Below are 21,115 nucleotides of genomic sequence, written 5' to 3'. Positions count from 1 at the left end.
AGGGGAGGAGGGGTGGAACTCAGACGGGCCGTAATGGCCCCGCCCAGCCGCACTTGGCCCGCCTTCTCCCTCTCATTGGCTGAGATGCTCCACGCATCACGCTGGCGACCCCGGCGTGCCCTCCCGGCGGGGCGGGACTCTAGGCGTTCGAGGCGGGGCCTGTGCGCACGCGTAGAGGAGCGGGTCTGGGTCCGGGCGGGGGAGGAAGGGGTGGTGTTCCCGGTTTCCCGGGTTACCTGAGGGGGCGGGGGTGAGAGCTCGCGCTGGCCGGGCAGCCGTGGCGAGTCGGGATTTTCTTGCACCGGCGAGAGCGTGCGGCGGAGCATAGAGCAGAGGTAAAGGCGGCCGCGGGCTCCTTCGAGGGTCGGGGTCTCGACCTCAGCGGGGCATGGCGGGAAGGTGGCGGGCTGCCCGGGCGGGGTCGCGCCGCGCTGAGGGAGCCTTAGGGAACCGAGGGTGCTCGGAGCTCTGCCGGGCTGGGGCTCGCTTGCACTCGGTTCCTGACTGTGGCGGTCCGGGGCCCCGCGGATTGTGGCGGTGCCTGGCGCGGACCCCATACTAACTTTACGCGGCCGGCTGGCGCGGCGGACCGGTGCCCTCAGGGGGCGCTTCACCTCGGGGAGCGCTTGCCTGGGACCGCTCCTACTCAGCCGGCCGCCGGGTCCCCTTCAGCAGGTGACAGCCGGAGCTGACAGGTTCCGGGCGTCCCCCTTCGGGCCGCCGGCCCATCTGTCATCTCCACCCTGGTGCATCTGAATCCCCGCTGTCCCTTTTCTGCCCGTGACACCTGCTGCGGGACTCCGCACACAACCCTCCGTGGTTCGCGCCCATCCTGGAGTGGTGGCTGGCGGAGATGCTCATGTAAGGGGCACGACCCGGAGAAACCCCTCTGCCACCGTGCGAAGGCCGAGGGTTCATGAGGGAGGGCTGGAGCTCGGGAGTCAAGAAAAGTGTCCTCTTGCAATCCTCAGAGGGATAAACAAAACAGCAAAAACATTCTGGATGCTCAGCCTGTCACACACAGCCAGTGACAGCTCTTGCTTGGTAGTTGATGGGGTGAGGAAAAATTTTAACGGTGTTGGCTCTTGTTGAATACACATTTGTGTTGAGTTCTGGCCAGTGTTTCCTTTAGGATCGAATTCATTTCGCATTTTCCCTGGGGTTTGTTTAGCAGATTGATATGGCACACTGAATTGAGGTTTTTCTTCCTGAAGGTTGTTGGCTGGTCGGCCATTACATTTAACGTCCACACCTAGAAACCTTATACTAATGAAAATATTGACTCTTGACTTCTTACTAGTGTAGTTAATTAGTAGGCGATATCTGTTTTGTTTTTTTTTTTCCCTAGAGCTTTGCAAGTAACTTTTCTGCTGATTGCTCTTTGCTGCCATCCACATGGATACATATATTGAGAGAATTTAGGAGAGGACATAAGAGGAAAAATGACTTTCCAGATTTAGTTTACATTAAGATACTTTGCAGACTATAAATTACACACATAACACGTGTGTTTAGTAAAGATCTGTTAAGCACCTGTTGTGGGCCATGCACTTTTGTAGACAGACAAATGGAACATACACCCTACTGGAAGAACCTCAGATCATAAATAAATAGACTATGCCCTGTCAGATGATGTTAAGGACTATAGAGAAAAAAACAGGGAAGAGAGAAGACAGGGAGCCAGAAATGGGTTGCAATTTGATTAGAGGTAGTTAGGAAAGGCCTGCTGGAGAAGATGACATTTGATCAACCGGAAGGAAGGGGGGGTGGTGATCCATGTTCTTCTCTGAGAGAAGGGTGTGCTGTGAGAAAGCCACTTGCATAAAGCCCTGAGGCAATAGTGTGGAGACTGGAGTGAGAGCTAGGGGCTTGTTTGGCTGTGTTGGAGCCAGCTAAGTAAGAGTTGTAGAGTACTGACATATTAGAAGGGTAAGAGATCAGATTGTGAAAGGCCTTATAAGCCTTTGTAAGGAGAGGAGTCATCTATTTGAGTGCAAAATGATATAATCAAACTTGAGTTTTCCAAGGGGCCATACTATAGCTAGTTGAAAAATACACCTCCTTTGAGGGAAGGGGTTAGCAGAACAGAAGCAGAGATACCTTGTCAGGCGATATTGGCTTAATGCATAGGAATTGTTGACTGTGGTGAGAGTTTATTGATTTTTGAATAGCTTATGTGTAGAGATGTATGTAGAGGACAGTAACAATTTTGTCTAGCAAGAATGATAGAATAGGGAGGTGCTGAGAGTTTTATGAGAAGAATAGACTTGGTTGGAAGGTTAGGTTTTAGGCAATAAAATTAAACATCCAAGTGAAATTATTCATAGTAGACATTAGTGACTTTGCATTGCAGAAACTTTTTATGTTGCCTTGACTATTCTAGAAGCTTACCAGTTTTACCCATAAATGGACAATTTTTATTTCATGCTCACTTATTTTTTTTTCCTTCCAGTGTTGGGAATCAAAACTAGTACCTTGAGCCTGCTAGGGAAAAACTCTTACTGAGCCCTTCCTCTGGCTTCATACTCATTTCTTTTTAGTTCTTTTGAACCAACCTAGTCATTCATGTTGCCAAATGTAGCTTTGGTTTTATTTGCTTGGATTCAGTCCATGTGTTTGTTAGTTTTCATTGTAGAGAAACCCATGTAATACAGAATTCCAGAGTATCTTTATAGCCTGCTGCTATATTTAACTTGAACACTTTCATCTGATTTCTCTTTTTTTCTGAATTATTTTTAGATGCCTGTTCAAAAAATTTAAGCCCCAGAAATGTTATCAAATGTGGCTCCTCTTGGCCATTTGTTAAATTACAATGTAAAAAACCTGATTTTTTTGTAATGCTTTTCTAATAAGTCAGTAACAAAGAGATTATCTTAATTCTTTTGTTTCATTACAGATGACTTGAAATAAATGGACCATCACATTCTAAATGGAGACTTAAAAAAAAAAACACAAAAAACAACACCAGAGTATAAAGTATTAGCCCAATGTACTTTGATCTGTAAAACTTGATGGAACATCTCTGTAGTCCCAGCTACTTGGGAGGCTGAAGCAGGAGGATCACATGTTCAAGACCAGCCTGGACAGCTTAACAGCTTAGTGAGGCTCTGTCTCAAAAATGAGAAAATGAGGTTGAGGATGTGGCATGGTGGTAGAGTGCTTGTCTGGCATGCACAGGGCACTGGGTTTAATCTCCAGTACTGTGAAAGAGAACATCAACAACACTTGTACCAGAAAACATGTGACCCTCAGTCCTGAGGTCTACACTTGATAATGAAGAACCAGAAAATGGCTAATATTTTATAACACATTTTCAGCATATCTATCCTGAAAATATATGAAACTCTGTCAGATTAGTGAGTAATCATAAACTGATCTTGGCGTCAGTGAGGCAACTGTCTTCTCATTGGTACTTTGTTTTCATTGTTGTTACTCATCAGTGCCCTAGTGCCTCGTAATTCCCTTGGTCTTGCTTATAGTAATTGAGAGAATCCTGATAACATTTAGAAATTTTGAATGCTTACTAAGTCTAAGTGCTGGAAAAAACAGAATAAGGAAAAAAGGCACCTAATAACATGAAATAGTAATGCTTAGAACCAACCATCATAATTAGTCAAAAAGAAATAAAATAATTTTCCAAAAGGCTAGTCATTGTTCCATTTATATATTAGTCTTTGAAACTGAAACCCACACAATGGATGAGAAAATGAGAGCTTCTGTTTTAAATAAATGGGAAAATTAGATGAACAGAATTCTGTACACACATAGACATGTTTATAAAATGGTTTCTACCAACCTTTGAAAAGTAAAGAGCTGTTTATATAGTGGATTGCTACTTAGCAATTAAGGAATATGCTATAGATCATACAACATAATTCTACTGCATGTAGAAAGCCAGGCACGTGTGTGTGTGTGTGTGTGTGTGTGTGTGTGTGTGTGTGTGTGTTGTGTGTGCGCGCGCGTGTGCAAGCCTGGCTTTCTATATGTAGCATACACGCACTTTTATAATACAACCCACCAAAAACCCACTATGTACTTTGTAGTTCCATCTAGAAAATGTGCTCTTATCTATAGTGGCAGAAAGCATATCAGTGGTGGATTGGGTATAGCTAAGGTAAGGGGAGGAGGCACAGAAGGGAGGGATAACAAGTATGTACTAGGAAACTGCAGGGAGTGATAGACAGGTTTCACTATCTTGATTATGTCCATAGTTTCATGGGTGTACACATATGTTGAAACTGAACAAATTATATAGTTTAAAGATGTGCAGTGTGTTATAAGTCATGCCAATTACACCTTTATAAGTGATATTTAAAAGCCCAAGCTTTAAAAGACAGAGGAATCTGAAATACAATATTACCAAATGAAAGAAGCCAGTCTGAAAAAGTTATGAGCCATTCTGGAAAAAGCAAAGCAAAACTCAGGAGACAGAAGATCAGAAGTTGAAGAAAGGGAAGAATAAATGGGCAGAGAGCACAGAGGATTTTTAGGACAGTACGATACTACAGTGGTGGATCAACGTCAGTATACATTTGTCAAAACCTGTTGTATGTACAACTGTGGGCCTTACTGTAAACTTTGGCTTTGGAATGAGAATGATCTGTCAATGTAAGTTTGTTAGAAACAAATGTATCTGTGATGTGGAGACTGTGAGGCTGTGTATGTGTGGAGACAGCTATGTATGATTTCTTTTTACCATTTGATTTTGAGGTAAACCTAAAACTGCTCTATTAAAGAAAGTTATATTTAAAGAGAGTAGAAGATTTTTGCCAGAAACTTGAAGAATTGCCATTTTGTTTGTTTGTGTGTTTGTTTTGAGCCAAAATCTATCATACCAGTATTACCCAGGCTGCCTAGAATTTGTCATTCTCCTTTTTTGAGTGCTGAAATGAAAGGTGTGCACCATCATGTCTGGCAAGAATTGGCTATTTTACATTTCAAAATTGAAGAATTAGGAGGTGAAGCTGAAAAATTGTACATTGAAATATTTGACACTGATTCTCAGAAAAAGTATAAGCCAGATTACCAAGTGCTTCATGATTCATGATCAGAAAAGAAAATATTGATTACTAAGACCTAACCAGTTTTTAAGAACAAGTCAATGATCTAACCTCATGCTCATTTTACCAAAGATAACATAATAGTATATTTTAATAGCACTTGACTATGTATCAAATACACACCCAATATTTTATTTAGTCTTCAAAAAGCACCCCCTCAGGATTAGTTTCAGATGAGAGAAATATCAGCAGTAGCAGTCCTAGCCTAAGAAATGGGATTAAGGAAAGAGGAATAAAAGCAGGCTTTGAAGAGTATACTCTAGGTGAATAGTGATGCTGATTGTTCATCATTTTTAAAATACAGGAAAAGAAAATGAAATCCATTAGTTTTCAGTTTGAGGAATGTAGTTGTTTAATTTCTTTCATAAAAACAAATTGCATAGAATTAAAAACATTAAGTCTGATCATGTAAAAACATCTTTATTCAGTAAATATAGTATTTCAGATTCTTTTGACATGTAGAGGAGACAATGTATGGAAGCTTGAACTGGGAGGTGTGATTGGCCAAAGGTTTTTTTTTTTTTTTTTTTTTTTTTTTGTGTGTGTGTGTGTGTGTGTGTGTGTGTGTGTGTTTTAAGGAGTGAAGTCAAAGATACTTGTGTGGATTGAGGAAAAGGGGCATCTTCTAAGAGAAAGATGCTAATTTATTAAATATAATATGAAAGGGGAGGGGTGGGCCCAAGAGCAAAGGTTAAAAAGGGTTACTCATAAGAAGAGTAGCAATGTTTCTTCCTGTTTGCAAAAGAAAACAAGTAAGGGAATGGGTTGATGTGGAGCTGAAAATCCAGGATTGTGTCTCTTTCTCTATGAAACAAGATTATTTGCTGAGACAGAAAGAAAAATATGAGTTGAGATATGCTTGGGGAATAACTTTAAGTATTGGGATTTTTTATTTTTGTGGCTAATGAGCACTTATGTGGAGAGGAAGAAATTTAAACAAGGACTAGTGACCTAATTACAGAATGGTGATGAATATTCTCCCAAGATTTGAAATCACAAATGTACAGAGGTTATCAGAATGGTTAAGTAGTTTTCTCTGTGACCTGCTTTGCTTAGGTGAAAAAGCAAGTGTGTTAAACTGAACCTTGATGAGATTAGAAGGAAAGATATAATGAAGAACCCTGGGAAGAAGGGTGGTATGACACCAAGGAATGGAAGGTGGCAATGAGGTCACTGTGTGAAGGAATGAGTTCTTCACAATTAGAAGCCCCTACTTAATTAGGAAGAAAAGCCAAGCCAACTTGAGGTTGATACATTTGGACTGTGGAAAGGGTGAAGAATCTTAGTAAAAAAGGATTTATGAGTAGAATTTATGGAAGTAATTGAATACTAGAGATGGAAAAAAAGACATACATATATGAAAATCCAAAATTTCAAATTCTAGAGTTAGTGCAATTTTAAGTGATAAGAGTCAAAATATAGCCGCTGCTGCTGGGCAGCCAGTCTTAACAATAGTAATACTACCATTAGTCACTGTATATGCTTTTGGAAGTTTGTTTCACAACAGCCCTATAAAGTACATGTTAGGATAAGAGTTTTATATGTGAGGAAACTGGGGCTCAGTGAGGCTAAGTAGCCTTCCCCAAGGTATACAACTAGGGAGTACCTGAGTCTGTGTAGCTTGAAAATCCTTGTGATCAACTAACTATTAAACCATGTTAATCTTCTGCAAAGCAGGAGCCATGGGAAGCAAAGTAACACTTAAGTCTATTATGTTAGGATTACTTGTTCTTATAGATGTTGAACCCCCAAAGATCAGCTCTTGTGGAGAGCATTTGACATTGTTCATAATAAATGGTAATGACATACTCAAAGCTTGGTCAGTATATGACAACTGTAAATCTAACCCTGAAAGTAGATAAAATGAAGCACCGTGCTTGGGAAACCAGCTGAATACTGACATTTCCCAGACTGAGATCTTGATGTAATGATTTTTATTGAGAAGACAAGGTGAAGGTAGAGAAATGTCTTAGTAACATAGGTAGGGCTTGGAAAAGAAGTAAAGAATACAGGGAAGGGGCTGAAGAGATAACTCAGTAAAGTGTCTACTTTGTATGTGTGAGGACTTAATTTTAACCCCCAAAAGCCATGTAAAAATTGTGGCTCTTACAGTAGCATGTACTTAAAATATTGGCTCTGGGGAGGATCCACAGTTTTGCTAGCTGGCCAGTTTAACCTAATTGGTGAGCTCTAGGACCCTGCCTCAAAAAAGATGGATGATGTTTCTGAGGATGACACTTGAGGTCATGCACATTTATACATGTGCTTACAAATAAAACACAATAAAAAGTTTAAGGAGGACTTACCTAGTGGGGCTCAAAAACTCAAAGGTATAGGTGAGTAGGTAGAGCAATCAAACAGTTGATTGGCCAAATAGATGGTATTTTTGAGAATGAAAGGGTGTCATTAATAGTTACTCTTGAATAGACATAAGCCAGAATGAGGCTGAGCAAGTAGAGAGGTATTTGGTCACACAGTGTAGGTAAAGAAGAGGAATATTCGAAAGGGGTAGACAGTAAGAATGAGTGCACCGAGTCTCTTATTAGATGGGCTTGAATAGTGCCAGCTTAAGATTCTATTCTCTAGTGCCATGGTACTGTCCTGAGACTTTCTGGCTCCATTTTATATAAGGAAGTCTGGACTCATCTTTATATGAAAGTTTAGGAAGTCATTAAACATAATAGGTGATAGTTGAAACCTCAGAAGTGACTGAGTTTATAAAAAGCACACACACAAATGAAACGAGGAGAGACTCCAGAGTCTCATCAACATGAGGAGTTGGCAGAGAAGAATCCAACCAAGGAGACTAAGATAGTAGTCAGAGAAGGAAACCCACAAAATATAGAGGTGTGTGTATGAGTATAGATGTGAACCCATAAGTCAAAAGAGAAGAGAGGGTTAAGAACAGAATGATTTTTGTTTATCATATGCTTCGTATTTCACAGAGAAGTCTGATCAGATAAGTACTTGGAACGTGCTTGTTGGAATAGATTTGGCAATTAGAAGGTTATTGTTGCTCTTAGCCTAAGTAGTTCTGATAGAGGACTGAGCAAAAGCGATGCTGCAGTGCACAGAGCAGAGGTGAAGTGTACTTTCATTATCGACTACTTTTGAGTAATCTTGAAAGAGGAGATATCCATGGGATATTTTCTCTGTTTTAACTGCAAGCAGTGAAGAAGCTAATGGAGATGAGGGGTTAAAAACTAAGAGGGAGCTGGGAGAATGTCATCAGAAAGGGTTGATGTCATTGCAAAGGCAAAAGTAAGAGGAAGATGTTTTGTTGTTTTGGGCTATTTATTTGGGCTTATTACAAAATAAGACCCTATCTTATTTTGTAGCCCAGGCTAGCCAGAAACTTACTCTGTAGTCCCGGCTAACCACAAACTCACAATCCTACTTGCTTAGCCTCTTCTGTCCTGGGATTAACTGCAGCTGGCTTAGAAGATACGGGTTTTTTGTTTGTTTGTTTTCTTTTTATTTTTCTTGTTTTGGCTTTCTTTTTTTTAATTCATTCTTTGTGTCTTTCACATCATGCATTCCAATCCCACCCATCTCCTATCCCCTCACATCTACCCTCTGCCCCTGCAACTTTTCCTCCACCAAACAAAACAAAATAAAATTTAAGATAAAAAAGAAAAAAAGAAAAAAAGAAGGGAAAATCTTGATATGGAAGCTGCAATGTGACACAGTGAGTCATGCAGTAAACCCCCTTTCCCATATATTTTTACATGCAGTTGTTCATTGCAAAGAATCATTGGTTTAGCTGGGTGGTGGTGGTGCACACCTTTAATCCCAGCACTAGGGAGGCAGAGCCAGGCGGATCTCTGTGAGTTTGAGGCCAGCCTGGTCTACAGAGTGAGATCCAGGACAGGCACCAAAAAAAAAAAGCATCATTGGTTTACTTTGAAGACCCTGGTCTCTGCTACATTATCAACATTGAGCCCTCACTGGGACCCTAGAAGATATGTATTTGTTTAAAAAAGATTTAAATATATATGTATGATGGGACCCAAACTTGAATTCTCTGCAAGAGTAACAAGTGTTCTTAACCACTGAGCCATCTCTCCAGCTCTGGGAAATGTGTTTTAAAAAAAATAAGACAAACTTACTCATTAGAAGTGTCAAATACTGAAGTGAGTGGGGAGTATTTAATTTACACCTAGTGTGGACTATGTCTACAATTCTATTTTCTCTGTACTGTTTTTAGAATGGTTAGACATGAGCTACTCAAAAGTTTGTTGGGATGTTTGCTATTTTCTGGGGCTTTTTCCCCCCCTTCCTTCCATTTACCTCTTTTTTAAAAGTTAACGGTGGGGCAGTGGTGGCGCATGTCTTTAATTCCAGCGCTTGGGAGGCAGAGGTAGGCGGATCTCTGAGGCTAGCTTCTGCCTCCCAAGTGCAGTTCCAGGACAGGCTCCAAAGCTACACAGAGAAACCCTGCCTTGAAATAAACGAACAAACAAAAAGTTAACTGGTTTTGCACATTGGGAATATTTTTTATTAAGTATAGTAATCTCTGTTTACTTACCACAAACGGAATTAAATCTGTATGCTTTTAAAGGCATTAGGACCCTTTAAAAAACAATAATAACGATTATTTTTCCTTTTCTTTAACATTGATCTGGTCAAATGTGATCTGCTGCAGCTTTTACTAGTTCAATAGTTGTCTCCACTCTTAGATAAGCAGCAGTCATAATCACATTCACTATACTGGAGCAGCAGAGCTATTAAATACATGGAGTTTGGAGGAGTGTGAAATTCAAACAGTGGTAGGAACAGTTTCCTCTTTTTATCCAAATAACGTGGCCTCTTTGAAAGGGCAGCAAAACATATTTATCAGTTCATAAAATGCATTCATTGTTGTAACTTCTGGTTATTCATCCACTGAAGTAGGAAATACAGCATGGCCAATGCAAGAAGGTTGTACTGGTGTAACTTGTAGGGCAGCTATGTGTGTCCATCAGCTCCCTCATTACCCTGCTTTCTACATTTGCCTTTTGGACTTGGCTGCATCTCGACTCTGTGTGTGTGTGTGTGTGTGTGTGTGTGTGTGTGCGTGCGTGTGCGTGTGTTTGTATTTTAAAACAGGTCTCTCAATGGTCTGGAACTAGTTGATTAGGTCAGGCCATTTTGGCAGTGGACCCCAGGGATCACCTCCCCAGCACTGGGATTACATGCATGGACTACCACACACAACTTTTTTTCTTTTTTTTCCACATGGGTTCTGAAGATCAAACTGAGGTCCTCATACTTACAAAGGAAACATTTTGCTAACTAAGTATTTTGCTCAGCTATCTCCACAGCCTGACCTGATATTTTGAATGTGAGTATGAAACACTAGTCTTAAAGGGTCTTATTAAATAAAAAAACACAGAGCCAGAAATTTGGGTTAAAGCCTTAGAGAGATCAGGGAAATACGGAAAGCCATGAGCTAACCTCACCTTACCAACTCTGCAGCTTCCAAAGAGCATGACTTCCTGTCTACTCAGGCTTATATGCCTTGCTTTTCTGCCCTCTCATTTGCTCTTAGCCCAGCTACCTAACTTCCTCTTCCTACACAGCTCTGCCACTATCTATCTGTCTGTACAGACCTCCAGGTGTCTTTGGTTGGTACTGGGATTAAAAGTGTGTGTCACTATGCTTGGCTGTGTTCCTTAGTATGGCCTTGAACACACAGAGATCCTGCTTGCTAAGGGATTTAGGGTGTGTGCTGCCTGACTTCTTTATTTACTTAAAATGGCTGGGCCTTTTCCCCCTGATCTCCAGGCAAGCTTTATTTATTAATGCACAAATAAAATATCACCACATTTCAGCACAAAATATCACCACATGAGTACATGCATGTACTGGGGGTTGAACCCAGGGTCTTATGTATACCAAGCAAGGGCTCCAACACTGACCTATATCCTCAGCCCTGACTTGGAATTTCTTTTTTTGTTTGTTTGTTTTTGTTGTTGTTTTGTTTTTTTTGAGGCAGGGTTTCTCTGTGTAGTCCTGGCTGTCCTGGAACTCTGTAGACCAGGCTGGCCTCCAACTTAGAGATCCACCTGCCTTTACCTCCCTAGTGCTGGACCTGTTCATATTGGAATTTCTTAAAGATTAAAATTCCTTGTTGCTTTCAGAATTTCCTCTTAAATTATGGTGCTTTCAAATGCAGTAATGTTAATACTTATTCTTGTAACTTTTTTTTAGCTTTATTTAAATGTTTTGGAGACTACTTCTAAAGTTATTTGTTTCAAGTTACTGGCAAAATCTTCTCCACTCCTTATATTTTATATTCATTATTTATGTGTGCCTGAGAGAAAGTGTGTCTGTGTGTAGTCATTGAGGTTAGATGACAACTTTCAGGAGTCTGTTCCCTCCTTCCACCATCTAGGTCCTGGGGATTGCAAGCTCTTTTACCTACTGAACCATATCACTGATTTTTATTTATTTATTTATTTATTTATTTATTTATTTATTTATTTATTTATTTATTGTGTGTGTGTGTGTGTGTGTGAGAGAGAGAGAGAGAGAGAGAGAGAGAGAGAGAGAGAGAGAGAGAGAGAGCTTGAGTCAATGCAAGTGCAGCACATATGTGACAGTGCCCACAAGATCAGAATAGAGTGTTAGATCCCCTGGAGCTGGAGTTAAAAGCAGTTGTGAACCTCCTGATATGGATGCTAGGAACGGAAACTGGGTCCTCTGCAAGAGCAGCAAGTGCTCTTAACTACTAAGCCATCTTTCCAGCTCTACTCATTTTTTAAAAATTGAATACTAGCAATGTTGTTTTGACAAAACCTAGTCATCCACACTTATTTAGGAAACATTTGAAATATACAATTATAATTATAAATGGATCTTCATGCTTGCTGCATTTTCTCATGGTGTACTGTTGTGAAAGTTCACAGTCTAAAGAGACGTTTAGATGTTGTCTAGTTTTTGTTTATTTTTCTGAATATAAGAATAATAGGGAACAGGCTGGGTATAGTGGCATACACCTAGTAGTGGGGACTTAGGAGGCTAGGTCAGGAGGATACTAAGTTTTGGAGTGACTTGGGCTATATAGCCAGACTTTGTTTCAAAACAAACTGACAAACCAACAGTTGTGTACAGTGTGTACGTGTGTGTGGTGGGGGGGAAGAGGGGGGGTGTTCATAAAGATTTGAGGATAAACAAAAGCTCAAAAATATCTTTTATCTTTAGTCTGACATTCCTTCTATTATACTGTCAACACCCTAAATATTTTAGTATATTTTAGGAATGTAATTCTTTAGCCAAAATATGTATGGGTATTATGGGAACCTGTAGCAATTGGTTTCCGGTATGTAATTTATGTATAAGTTTATTTTTTTCTTTATGTGTCTGTGTCTCCATCATCATCATCATCATATTATTATTATTATTATTATTATTATTATTATTATTATTATTATTATTATTTTGAGACGGTGTATCACTAGCCCTGACTAGCCTGGAGTTCACTGAGTGTTAACTTGAGGCATTTCTCATGCTGTAGCCTTTCAAGTGCTATGATTACACGTGTGCCACCACGTCGAGCTTACCTATTTTTTCAACTTGTGACAGAAACTAATTGTGATGATTTTCAGTGTGGTGGGAGAAAAAAAGTGTTGGGTTAGACTTGAGAAGTCTTTTCTCAGAAATTGTTTATTTCTTTTTGTTTTAGTGTGTTCTGTGTTCACCTCCTCTAACTAGCCCTCTTCATGAATGGTTAGAGAGCAGTTGATTCAGCAACTACATCTTAATTTGCCTCTGCTCTTATCTTTCTTGGCATGAAATATAACAGGAAACACATTTTCCTATAATTACTGTACCAACTAAATTCATCTTTCTTTAAAAGGGTAGCTAATTGTATTGTCTGTGTACACATTCCAGAAGAATAAGAGGAAACTAGTGCTGTCTAACCTTGCAAGGTGTGGTCTAGGTTAGCTTCAGTCTCCTCATGGTCATCCTGTGTAGCGTCCTGAGAACTGACATTATAGGCTTGAACCTCCTACCTGGCTTGCAAGGTGTCTTTAAAGACTGTGAATGTCTAATATTTCTAGATCTTATTTTGTGGAATCTTTTGCATATGTCAGAAAAACATATAAAACTTGATAATTATGATATTGCTATAGAAATTATTTTTGTTATTTTCATTTCACATTAGGTTCAGGCTTCAAATTGATTTTAGTGTTTCTTCAACAAGTACGAAGAGCTATATGCCTATAATAAGAGGTTTTAGAACTTCTTTAAAAGCCTGTAGTTTTTAAATTATAATCTTTAACATAACATAAATGACATACCAACTTTTATTCCTAAAGTTTTAAAATATTATAAACTTAGGAATTTATGTAGTACTTTTTCTAGTACTTCACAGATTGCTATGAAAATTTCTTGGGTATTTTGCCAGCATATATATTTGTGTATGGCATGCATGCAGTGCTCAAAGAAGCCAGAAGAAGGTGTCAGATTCTCTGGAACTTGAGTTACAGATGGTTGTAAACTACCATGTGGGTACTAGGACTTGAACTCAAATCCTTTGGAAGAGCAACCAGTACTCTTAGCCACTGTGTTGACTCTCCATCCCCTTGGTGTCCCTTCTTAAGGAAGTGTAATGTAGCTTATAAAGAAAGAATACAATTGTATGATAAAATATGATGAATGAAAATATAAAGGCATGTAGAAAAGAAATTAATAGTAATTTCCATGATGAGAGCAACATGATTAAATAGCGAAGCAGTGTGTAGGAGGTATATACCTTTGGGGAGGAATTATAGAGGAGGTGGTACTGTGTATAAGTTGTATAGAGAGATCAGAATGACTGAATGGTGGAGGATATTGCATACTCAGCTCTAACAAAGGTTCTGGGGTCTTACTCCCCATGAATTAGAATGTTGTTTGTAATTTCAAGGTATCTTAGTGATGTTTTTTTAAGTAGTTGTAAAGATTTAGGTTGGATGGCAAACAGACCAGAGGCAGTTTGTTAGAGAGGAGATGAGGTCCCAGAGGTGCTTAGAAATAAGGCTAGAGAAGAGAGGCCAGATTCAGTGATGATGATAATTGCTAATAATTACTGATCTTCAGATTGCCAGGTACTTGTGTTCTGCGTGAATCTTCTCATTTAATTTTAATATCCCTGCCTCACAAATAGCTCTTCCTAAAAGCTTGCCCTCATAAGAAACAAGGGATCTCCTGGGAAGAAAAAATGAGCTAACTTCAAATAAAGGCTATGTTCATTCATTCCACAAACCCTTTACTGTAAGAAGGGCTCATGAAGAGGAAGTCAAGTGCCCAGCATCTCAGAACTAGTGAGTAGTGGATCTATAAGTGCACTAGCAAACAAGAGGGTTGTCAAAGCTTGGATGAAGCACTGTTTTGATTCCTCTTCTGAGCGACTGTGCACAACTGGAATAAATAGGAAGGAGAAGATGGTTTGTTGAGGGCAGTTAGTAGACTTCAGAAAGATTGGTGAGTCTGACTCCTGTCTCTGACACTTTGAAGCTCTGTGATCTTGGACAGCCTCCTAACCTTACTATACTTCTGTGTCCAATATGCGTAACAAATAAGGGCACTCACAGTATTTATAAATGGGTATAGGAATTCGTAGTTGAAAGTTTTCTCCAGTCCTGAGTTCCTCTGGTCCCGCCCAGCCCTGTAGTCCCTCAGCCACTTATAAAATAATCATTCAGAGGCTTAATATTATGTACAAACTGTATGACCTATGGACAGGCCTCTTGCTAGCTAGCTCTTGTATCTTAAATTAACCCATGCCATCTATACATGTCTATGTTTTACCATGTGCTCTGTGGCTTTACTGTCTGCTCACATGTTGGGCAGCAGGTTGGTAGGTGTCTCTCCAGACTCTGCCTTTCTCTTTCCTGTCTTTTTCCTTGGATTTCCCTCTGAGCTGCCTTTCCATAGACCAAAGCAGCTTATTTACTAACCAGTGGGAACAACATATATTCACAGAGTGCAGATAGACATCCCTCAGCACTTCCCCTTTTCTATCTAATCAAAAAGGAAGGTTTTAACTTTAATATAGTAAAATTATATATAACAAACAGTTATCAAGCATGAATTACAGTCACAATATCTAGTCTATTTGTATTTGGCATAATTAAAGAAAATATTTTATCATCCTATATTTGTGAGTCTAAAGTTTCATATCTAATTTATCTTTTATCATAACCAAGGAAAATTATAACTATCTAGTCTTCATCAAAGACCCCAGAAGGATATAATATTACTTAAGTAAATAGGAATAGCATTGTAAGTAACTTCCAAAAATCTAGAATGACAGAGATAGCTGGCTGCCTGGACAGTCATCCAGAGTTTCTCTGCAACATTGGGGCATCCATCTTCAGCCTATAGCTCTAGAGTTTTTTAGTCGCTTCTTCCTATGTCCTGTAGAATATCTGGCAGTCTCCTCTGTGAAGCAGGAATCTGAAGGACCATCTTGCCTTGTTTTGGCAAAATTTAGTGGTCATTTTTATATGGGTCCTGCATGTCCTGTGCCCACATGAGATATGAAGTAGGAAGCTGTTTTTGGTTCTGTTTTAGAATCTCTTATTAAGTTCTCTCAGGTTTTAGGTAGAAATTCGAGCCAACACATTGGGCAGCCAAATATAGCTGTAAGTTTTCTCTGGCCCTAGGGTCCCGCATTCCTCTGGTCCCACCTGGCCCCGCGGTCCCTCAGCCACTTATAAAATAATCATTCAGAGGCTTAATATTATTTACAAACTGTATGGTCTATGGCAGGCCTCTTGCTAGGTAGCTCTTATATTTTAAATTAACCCATTTCTATTAATCTGTGTTTTGCCACATGTTCCTAGGCTTTACCAGTATGATAGCATGTTGCTTCTTAGGTGGCAGGCTGGCAGGTGTCTCTCCAGACTCCGCCTTTCTCTTTCCTGTCTCTCTTCTTGGATTTCCCACCTGCCTCTAAGCTGCCTTGCCATAGGCCAAAGCAGCTTATTTATTAACCAATGGGAACAACACATATTCACAGGATAGAGAAAGATACCCCCCCCCAAGTAGGAATTAAACCAGTACATAAGCATCAGTCATTGCAAGTGTTAGCTAGTTCCTCACATCATTACCATTATTTTGTAAAAATCTCAAGATCTGTCTTGAGGTCAACTGAAATAATCAGTGTAAAATTTCTATCATATTCCTTTCAGCAAGCCGGAAGAAATTTGCTTGGGTGGGTCTTCACAGTTCCATTTTGTATAGCCTCACTAAAAGCATCTTTATTTTATTTTATTTATTATATTATATTTTTCAAGGAGCCATTTCTCCATATAGCCCTGACTGTCCTGGAACTCTCTCTGTAGACCAGACTGGCCTTAAACTCACAGAGATCCATCTGCCCCTGCATCCTGTATGGAGTGCTGGGATCAAAGGCATGTACCACCATCTCTTGGCTTCTAAAAACATCTTTTATGGGACTGAGGGTCAAACACTGCTTTTACCCGAGAGATCTGGTTGCCCAATTCATTTGTTTTAGGAAAACAAACTACTTGTTGAAGGGTTTAAGTCTGTTGCATTTTGGTGTGGCTTCCTCTGAATTTCCATTAGAATTCTGCCTTGCTGCCATGGCCTGGTCTTCATTTATTTCCTGACCAGCTTTGTCATATGAAAGCCCAAAGTGGCCATTTCTTCTTAGCCAATCATAAGTTTTAAGGCCCTTGGAATGGAGTATGTGGGTCAACTAGGACTTTATGAGCTTAAAGAGATGGGGGAAATTGTCAGTATTAGTTGACTCCCTGAAATATGGAAGGAAAAAGAAATTGGGGACTGCTGCTTTCTTAGATTTCTGCCCTCTCCACAAACATTATTCTAAATATATTTATTTTGAGTGTTCTTTATTTGAACAGCCCACACAGTTTCACATAAATTGAAAATATTTCCATTAAACATATTTTCTACTTTGACTTAGTCTAAATACACAATACAGAATAATTGTAGGAGCACCAGCACCATTTATTAACCTTTTCACTACTTGAGGATTATCATAGCTCCACATTTGTAATGTAGAACATCTAGGTCACAGCCAACTTTTACAAAGCTCTGTGATGCTGAAGTTCCAGTAACAACCCTTGTTAAGATATAAATCCGTTCTAGGAGGAGTAGCATCCTCCCAGGTCATTTACTTGTTTGTATAAAAGAAAAACAAGAAAACGTAAGGGAAGTGATACCAAGTATGCATATTTTTCTTGATATAGTAAAGTTTTGTCATCCAGTGGACAGCCCTGGCTGTGACTTGAGTGAAATAATTGAGGCTATCATTCTTGAACTGCCTTAGTTCTTGGCTACTATCTGTTAAGTTTCCCATATTTGTAACTTCTATCCCTCTTTCCTTTGGTACCAGATAATGATGTGATGCTTGCCCTCTGCTCTTAGCCTGGCCTCTTTACCTGTACTGTAACCTAATCATCACTTACTTTGTCTGACTTTTATCCTTCATTCATTCCTTCTCTTGCTGCTGTCTTTGATGGTTTTTCCCTTTAGACACATTGATGTGCCAACAAATTGGCTCTTGAGAGAGAAAAGAAAACAAACAAGTAAGACCCTGATAACCTTACCTGGAAATTCTGGTGACTTTGAGTTCAATCTCAAGAGCTCAAGTAAAGGTAGAAAGAGAGAACTAACTTCACAAAGTTGTCCTCTGACTTTCACACACATGTCCCCACCTGCTATCATTTATGCATATGCACAACGATAAACAAAAATTTAGAGACCTTGTAGCATTTGTCCTTTTTCATGGTGTTAATACTCTTACTGTGATTGAATTGCTTGGGAGAAGGGCCAGGCAGAGCCAGGCAGAGATATCTAGCTGTACTACCAGCCTGTTTTTTCCTTAGAACCTAAAAATATGACTGGGTTCTCAACAGTTCTAAAACAAAATAAGAACTGAATGGTTTTTCTTTTTTTTGAACGTTTTAAAAAATATAACAGGGTTTGGGATTTAGCTCAGTGGTAGAGCGCTCACCTAGCAAGCGCAAGGCCCTGGGTTCGATCCTCAGCTCAAAAAAAAAAAAAAAACAAAAAAAAAAACCTTTCTTGACCTATGGTTTTTCTCTGTAACATCTATTTTTCCTTCTTTGTCTTGTTTTTTCAAAAGACTGATATGTATTTACACTATTTCCTTATTCCACCATGTTTTGGAAACTGTGGGTAGAGCTGGCATAGTTGTTTTAAGAAGTTCTGGGATTGAAATGTATGGCATAGTGAATTTAGTCTTCATTGTCACTGCAAAGACGTTCATCATTGGCCTAATGGACAGAGTCGTAGCTCACTTACCAGATGACCAGTGTTTTTGCCCTGACAGTCATTCTGCACACATACTTCAGCTTTTCTGCTATATGATGTCCATGTGACAACACCAGCAGTTCGGTCAGCCATTTAGAGAGTTGTTCTGACCTCCTTCTTTCTTCCCAATCTAATATATCATCGGAACTATGCTTGTGTAATTCCTAAATAGTAATCTATTATTAAAATTATACTCTTCTATGATTGCTTAGGAAAAAAGGTCTCACCTTTTACTTGAAATATTACAGCAGTATTCAAATTGGTTTACATGATGCTAGATTTTTTTCTTGAAATCTTGCTTCCACTTTTCTACAAGAATATCTGTCTGCTCAACATTAGCTGTGCTACTCTTACATTTAAAATTAGTCCTGGGTTTTCTATCACCTGTGTCATAGCTGTCAGGCCTATTCATCAGAATCTCTATTTAAATACGTTGGGCCTTCTTCAGTTTAGTCTTTGAAGGTGGAAACATGGCAAAGTCTGTAGATGACTCTGAGACCCACTAGCCAATAGATTAAATTCTTGGTATAATGTTAAAATTCTCTAGTTGTCACCTACCATTCCTTCCTCATTTTTCCTGTATTTTATATTACAATTATAATACCAAACTTAGTGTAATATCCTCAGTGACTTGAACTGTCCTTTCTGTGTGTAATACTTTTCTTTCTTCATTTTCTCCTCATTTGTCCATCTTCTACTTAAAGATCCTTTAGCTTATTAAAGATTACCCCTATCAGGAAGCTTCCTGAACTCAAATTTGGGTCAGGTGCCCTTAAGAATATGCAGGGTCCTCTGTTCTGGCTTTCCTTTGTCACTGTATTGTGAGCTTCTTAAGACTGAGATTGTGTGTGTGTGTGTGTGTGTGTGTGTGTGTGTGTGTGTGTGTGTGTGTGTTTGTATTCCTTTGTACATGTTTAAAAAAATGACCTTTATTTGTTTATTTGTAAATGTTGGTAATGTGCATCCTATGGCACATGCATACAGATCAGAGCACAACTTGCTGGAGTCAGTTCCTTCTTTCCACCTTGTGAGTTCCTGGAAGTGAACTTAGGTCATCAGACTTGGTGGCTAGCACCTTTACCTACTGAGCCATTTTGCTGACCCAGTGTTTTGTATTCTTAATCCAGTACCAACTAGATCTTCTCTAATTATAAACAGGAAGAACATGGAACCAGGCTGTTGCATTAAATTAGTTTTTGTCACTGACAAATACTTGAGAGAAACAATTTAAAAGGAGAAAAGATTAATTTGGGTTTGTGGTTTCAGAGGTTTCAGTTGATGGGGATCTGGTCTCGTCACTTTGTTCCTGAAGCAAGGCAGAAAATCATGGTGGCAGTACTATGTCAGATAAAGGATACTTACTTCATGGTTCCTAGGAAGTAGAGGTAACAGGAAAGTAACAGAGCCAAAATATTCCCTTTAGGGATATATCCCCAGCAACCCACTTTCTCCAGCTAGCTCTGCCTTCCACAGTTTTACTATCTCCTGAGAGTCTGTTGAATCTTGAATCTATCAGTGAATTAATCCAGTGATTGGGTCAGAGTCTTCCAGATCCAACTGTCTCTGGAAAAATCCTTAGATATGCTAAGAGGTATGCCTTACTGGTCTCCTGGCCATCTCCCAACCCAATCAAATTGACAAGATTAATCACCATACCTGGGATACAGCAAATTATGGTATGTAGTTACAGGGACTGGAGACATGACTCAGTAGGTAGAAACATTTACCACAAGAGCCTAGTGACCTGCATTCCATCCCCAGAACCCTCCTAAAGGTAGAAAGAGAACTGACTCTACAGACTTGTGCTCTGATTTCTACATGTGTGCTGTGGCATGTGTTTGAATAAGAATGGCCCCATAGGCTCATATTTGAATACTCCGTTCTTGATTGGTGAAACTGTTTGGAAATGACTAGGAGGTGTGGCCTTGATAGAGGAGATGTATCACCTGCGGTGGGCTTGGAGGTTTCAGAAACCCACACTATTAGTGCTCTCTCTGCCTCCTGTTTGTTGGTCAGATGTAAGTAAGCTGTTAGCTACTGCTCCAGGGCCCTGCCTGCCTGCCTGCCTGCTGCTGTACTCCCTGTCATGATGGTCATGAACTCACCCTCTGAAACTGTGAGCCCCAGTAAACTCTTCTGTAAGTTGCCTTGGTCATGGTGTCTCTTCATAGCAATAGAAAAGTAACTAAGACATAATCTTCACATGCAATAATAATAAAATTGAAAGCTATAAAATTTGTAAGGTGTAAACAAATAAGGTGATAATAAATAAAGTAGATAAGGTGCCATGGCTCTAGGGTCTGGAAACAAAAGTGGTCATATAGCAGTCATAGTGTTTTTATGTAACAACTGTAAGTATGTAAAGGAAAAAGAGATAGAGAAATAAATTAGGCAAATGGACTGATTTTAAAATAGCATGTGTAAAAGGAGGAAAGAAGAGTATGAAGCCAAATAACACACACAAGACACAAAAGAGAAACACATCCCAATAGAATAAAGAACTGAGATTTTGATACAAGTTAATCCGGACTTTTTACTTTGTAAAAAAGAGAATGAAAATTACAAATAAATTGTTGTTAACAAACTGACCCTGTAATTGGATTCAAAGAAGAAACCAAAGCTCTCAGCTTCTGTTCTTTGTCTTCTCTGACACAGAGAAAATGAATGACCTATATGTAGTCTAATGAAGATAAAAGTAAAAAACATAATAAGAGAAAATTGAAGCCCAAGGCGAGGGAGGAGATCTAGAACCTCTGGGTAAT

General features: G+C 39.5%; 1 protein-coding gene across 1 annotated transcript in view; it reads left to right on the top strand.

The window, feature by feature from the left end:
- Positions 1 to 248: 248 nt before the first annotated feature.
- Positions 249 to 21,115, top strand: part of Lyst (lysosomal trafficking regulator) — a 156,711-nt gene continuing 135,844 nt past the window's right edge. The window contains exon 1 of the mRNA XM_036187144.1: positions 249 to 335. The gene's annotated coding sequence lies outside the window, so the exon portion shown is untranslated. The remainder of the gene's footprint in view (positions 336 to 21,115) is intronic.

The sequence above is a fragment of the Onychomys torridus genome, chromosome 5, assembly GCF_903995425.1.
Source record: "Onychomys torridus chromosome 5, mOncTor1.1, whole genome shotgun sequence".
In the NCBI taxonomy this organism is placed as follows: domain Eukaryota; kingdom Metazoa; phylum Chordata; class Mammalia; order Rodentia; family Cricetidae; genus Onychomys; species Onychomys torridus.
This window is presented reverse-complemented; position numbering and strand designations above follow the sequence as displayed.